Here is a 6,000-nt window from a genome sequence, read left to right on the forward strand (position 1 = left end):
GTAAATAAGAAAATAGAAGATTCTCTAAAGGAATAATAAATTATTACAATGAATACCTACATGAATTGAATAATGTTATTCACTGCAAAACTTGTACATTTTCATTCAATTCACGTTCGTCCCTATGCATTCACAATTTGAAGCCGAGGGAGTCTTCGCGCTCACCTTAGATTCTTGCTCTAAGGTCAGGAACCTTTAGACTTTTCGGGCAAGAGTATCAATCGTGCCTGAAATGTCAAATTCAAAGTCAGTACAAGTTATAAAAAGGTAAGCTGACATGCATTAAATACCAACTGTTTTTCCATCTAATTTGCTTCGATCTTCCGTGATGAGAAAATGAACATTATCATAAAGGTTAGTATGAACTAATTTGACTCTTTGCAACTAATGAGAAATCAAATGGTCAAATCCATGAAACTTATTTTGGCGTTCCTGTACCCGTCAGTGTATTGAATCTTTGCCTTTCCGTAACCTTAGAATACACATCCGGAACGTGAGTTTATGTTAGCCATCGTTGATCATTCTTATAAACTCTCTACTGAGAATTTTCATCGGTTATTGGCTTCGTCAAAATCTTTTAAATTTTGAAAATACCAATGTCTTTTTCCCCTCTATACAAGCGACTAGGAATTATAATTCATACACCCATCTATTACTTTAAAGTACCACCTCTCTCCATCATGGACCATCACCTCCCTCTGGGAGGTTACTCTGATTAGAGATTTTTGTGACAGCATTAAACATACGAAGAAGGATCACGAAGTGTTCAAAAAGAACAAATGATGAAATTAAAGGATGCAATGGGGCAGATAAACTTCTCAGCCTATCCTATCGCGATTTTCATCTTGAAAAAGGTCACTCTGCATGTTGAGAGATTACTATGGAAATTTTCAAATTACCCCTCGTACCTATTTTACCTCGAAGTGCTGTAAATCGCAAGGAATGCTTCCAGTTTTTTTTAAAGCAACTTTTCATTCTTAATCCTTTTTAGGATCATTTAAGGTAACATATTTTTCCTTACAACGAATTTTTTTGCAGGGCAAGATTTATTTCTTAACGTAGGTCAATTTTATTGAATGTATTAATTATTAACTAAGGCTTGCAGCCAAGCAGATGAAAGTGAACAGGAAAAGGGGTATCCTCCCTTCGGGCATGATGTGAGAGACGATAACACCATAGGTGCAGTTAGTTCTCGGGGCGCATTCGCCATTTGGGCCCGTGGCCTCGTCCACCAGAGATTAAGAGTTAGACCGCGCTAGTAAGTCGCTGCCCAGCTGGTGGAGTTCGAATAAATCTGTGTGCTATTTGAAATAGACGGCCCAAGGTAGGAGGAAAGTTTTGAGTGGCATTTAAACCTCAGTTACACTCGGCCGGTCTCAGCCACACGTCACAGAATTAGGACCTACTTTCAGGAGTTTACCGACCTCTTAGAACTACAACGTGCATTTCAAATACTGCCGCGATAGGCTTTTTTTCTGTGGCTTTCCATATGCCACACAGCTGTGCTTTGTTCGTTGGTATTGTGATCTACATAGTGAACAGTTGGGTAAGCAGCCATCCTGTCTTTCGTGTTTTATTGCATTAGTTAGCGTCAGCCTGATTGCACACTGAATTTTACTGAGGTGGAATATGTGTTCGCCCTCCAACGGAAAAGTACTCCAATTGCCAAGTGAATAAGTGGTGAGGAGGATTAATGGCATCGGAAAATCTGCCAGCGAAGTCCATGCGGTATCGGAGAGTCCGTCCACCTTTGAGTGCAGCTGCCATCGACGATTGCCAGCGGTGTAAGGGATACTGTCGAGTGAGTCGGAAGGTGAGCTACCTTCATCTATCGGAATTTATTTTATGTTGTGCTGTTTAGTATATCAAATAGGTCAACAAATTATTTTGGAGATAACTTTCAAGATCAACCGATCGCTTTTGGTTCTTGAGTGTACGATGGAACCAGGGTACCACGTTCGCCAGAGTGGCTGCAACTTCTTCCCTCCGGCGCGTGTTCATTAAAATACCTGAGGCGATTCATATCGCGTTCGGTCAATTGTCTCCTCCTCTCGAGTAAATGAAAACTCTTCATTTGCTATGAGTGGCTCAGTCAAATATTATATTAAAAACTCAAAGGTATCGACGGCCGATCCTCGGTTCAAGAGAACATTGCAATGGCTTTATATTGTCCATTGATTTATGTAGGCGCAAAGGAAGTAATTAAAATTATCTGGTGCGATAAGTAAAAGAAAGTTACTGTCTATGTAAATATTCCATAATATCCCCAAATGCCGCAAGAGATCTGTGTGTGCATAATAAATCCGAAAAATAGGTTCCTGCATCGATAGCTTTGAATAAACATTTTTTCCTCGCATAGAGATGTTGGGATACGTTTATTGTTTCAAAATTTGGACAGAAGTAAGAGCCTTGATGTCACTTGTCCGTCCGTTCCCCTTCTATTAATCAAATTCTTAATGCGCTGCAAATACAAAAAAAAAGGTTGGACGTTTGTAATCCCGTGCAGCTCATGCGGTGGTCTCAGACTGTTATAACATGCTGATGAGCTTTGGGGTAGTTACGTTTCGAGATGAATTTAGAAAGAATTCGGAGGAAAACTTCCTAATTTCGGAGGAAAACTCTCTAAAAATAATGGAGGCCGTCCTCATGTTCGTATGCGGTACTCGTACCTATGGAACAAAAACTAAAACCTTCTGTAATCACCTGGTTGTAAAAGCCCCGTTTTCTCCCAAGTTCGACGGGCGTTTAAATGAACCAGAGGAGCAATGTGGGAATAAAAGTGATGTGGACTGAGTGTTATTAATAATTGGGAAGAGGTCACGTTAAATGCTTAATTTTGTGTGCTCCAGGGAAGTAAGTGGTGATAAGATTAGGGCATTTTGGGCGGTTTGGTTTGGGGAGGGGAGTGTATTGGGTTGACGGTTTGAGGATTTTACTATTTAGTAGTTTTTCAGGGTATCCACATTTTCTGAGAGAGTCATGTAGCTGGTCCAAGTATTTCTATTGGGAGGGGGTGTGGTTGCAGCGACGGAGCAACGGATATGAAGATGTCGAAATGAAGATATTGTTGCTTATCCACCTGACAGCTGCCATCCACCTCATACAAAGCGCTCCATCCCATTCTCACTCTCTTTTGTGGACATCTTCAAGTCCACAAAACCAACTGCGAGCACCCCCGTCTCTCCCCTGCCCCTATCCGCACCATGCAACCGCCCACGCTGCAAATGCTGTCATCTTTTAAGACCCTCCCCCTCACTCAGTACCAACTCCCAACCGCTTGCTACCTGTACCTCAAAAAATATTATATATCGTCTCTCCTGTAACTTCTGCCCTGTCTTCTACGTGGGCGAATTCACGACCACACTTTCCCTCCGCATGAATAACCACCGATATTCCACCAAATCTCCCACCTTTCTTAATTATCCCATCCCTACTCACACTGCTTCCCACAATCAATCTTTTGACGATTGCTTCTCCGTTTCGGTGATTGAAATCCTTTCCAAATCTGCTAGTATAATAGAGGTGAGAACCCGCGAGATGGCGCATATCTGGGTGGCCCAATCATTTAAACCGCCCGGACTGAACCAAGCCCACTGAATGCATCATATGGCTGCCTACATATCCCCCCCACCCCCTTGTTCATTTCCTATAGGTCCCTTACCTCTCGTTTCCCCACCTCTCCCCCGCACATGTCCTCTCCGCTCTTCCCCGAGAACGCCATTCTGAAGACGACAGCCGAGCTGTCGAAACGTCATATAACAAATTGTGAGTGTCCTTTCTTTTTTATCTATATTTTAAAAATCTACATTCGTGTTTATATATATATATATATATATATATATATATATATATATATATATATATATACATATACATACATATACATATATAGACGATTTCGTCGAAGTAACATGGAAGTGTCAAATAACAAACTTGGACAGCAACAAACAATATAAGAGCACATAAAAAGATCACTCACACGTTATTTCTTGATAATTTCGACGGAATTCAGCTCCGTCTTATATATATATATATACATACGAGGGTCATCCGGAAAGTAGTACCCGTTCGTGCAGCATGAAGTGCTGACGACGCGAGTAGCCGCTGGACGAGGTCAGATAGCTTCAGTGGCTTGTCTGCCTTCTCTGAGCCAAGTTGCGTGACGCTAGCATTGCCTGTGTTGTTTCTGTGATTGTTTACAATGTTTAAAAAAAATTGAGAACGCCGCCAGTTGTGAAGTGAGGGCAGTGATTAAATTCCTCAATGCAAGAAACGTTCGCCCATGTGATATTCATCGCCAATTAAAGGAGGTGTATGGAGACAATGTAATGGACGAGTCGTCTGTTCGGCGGTGGTGTCGCAACTTCAAAATGGGGAGGGGGAACACACACGACGATGAGCGTTCGGGGAGACCGTCTGTCATTACAGACCAACTGGTGAGCTCAGTTGACGAATTCGTGAGGAACGATCGGCGCGTCACAATTGATGACATCTGTGAGCATTTTCCCAATGTTTCTCGAACAATTGTTCATGAAATTGTTAAACACCATCTGCATTATGCAAAAATTTGTGCAAGATGGGTCCCTCGCGTATCTCAATGAGCTGGCGGCGAAGGACTATGCAGCAGGAATACAGAAACTTGTCACACGTTATGACAAATGCCTTAATTTGCTTGGAGATTATGTTGAGAAGTAGTTTAAAGTATCCTCTTTCAAATAAAATTTTTTATGTTTGTTAATATTTACTTTTGTGTCTTTATTTCACGAACGGGTACTACTTTCCGGATGACCCTCGTATATGTATATATATATATATATATATATATATATATATATGTATATATGTATATATGCTTTCATAGACGTAACACGGAAGTGCCGAATAGTACAATACACAGTAACACACAATATAGAAACACAAAAAAAGAGAACACTCACACGTATTTTCTTGATATTTCGACGGAAACAATCCGTCTTCCTCTGAAGATGTAGAAGTAATGATAAAGAAAAGAAGTGATGATGATTACTTCTATATCTTCAGAGGAAGACGGATTGTTTCCGTCGAAATATCAAGAAAATACGTGTGAGTGTTCTCTTTTTTTGTGTTTCTATATTGTGTGTTACTTTGTATTGTACTATATATATATGTATATATATATATATATATATATATATATATATATATATATATGTATATATAAGCCGTATATGTATATATATGTGTATATATATAAGACGTATATGTATATATATGTGTATATATATATATATATGTATATATGTATGTGTGTATATATATACGTATATGTATATATATATATATATATATATATATATATATATATATATATATATGTATCACATAATACATTTTCAAAACAATATCAAAATATCATTACCTTATTTTCAATTAGCTCCGAGAGTAAATCTTCATTTCTGGTGCATTTGGTGCACCTAAAACCTGACTTGAGTTCAGACCTTAATATGTAGTCTCTGTTCTTATCGTCGTCGAATGTATCTCTTTCAAGTTCTCTTGCATTAAATTCCTTTTTCGTCTTGCAGATTCTTTAAATGCTTTCCATCTATTCGCTCGGTCTTCATTATCACAAGGAATTTCACCAGCGCAATCCAGAAGGGCGTTGATATTTTTCAATGTTCATTGAAATAGTGTCTCATGGTTCTGTAAGCCGCTCCAACTTTTACCTGTACAAAGCCTCGCTGCTCATCTTCACCCAAGATTTCATCCATCATTATTTGGCTCTTCACGCTTTGGTGCCGATTTCATCTCACAGACCTTTGCATTATATATGCCCATCGTCACTCCTTACGTTTTTGTACAGGCTTCTTTCTTCTAATTAATCCAATGCTTCCTTGGTGATCAATGGTTTCCTTTTAACAGGTTTCCCTCTACTTACTGTTTTCCTCCCTGTAATTAAAAACCCATTCTTTATTTCTACCCATCTTTTTTCAAACGACCCAGTGTTAAATCAAATATTGCTGT

The sequence above is a fragment of the Hetaerina americana genome, unplaced genomic scaffold (genome assembly GCF_022747635.1).
Source record: "Hetaerina americana unplaced genomic scaffold, ioHetAmer1.1.p SCAF_1, whole genome shotgun sequence".
NCBI classification, from domain to species: Eukaryota; Metazoa; Arthropoda; class Insecta; order Odonata; family Calopterygidae; genus Hetaerina; species Hetaerina americana.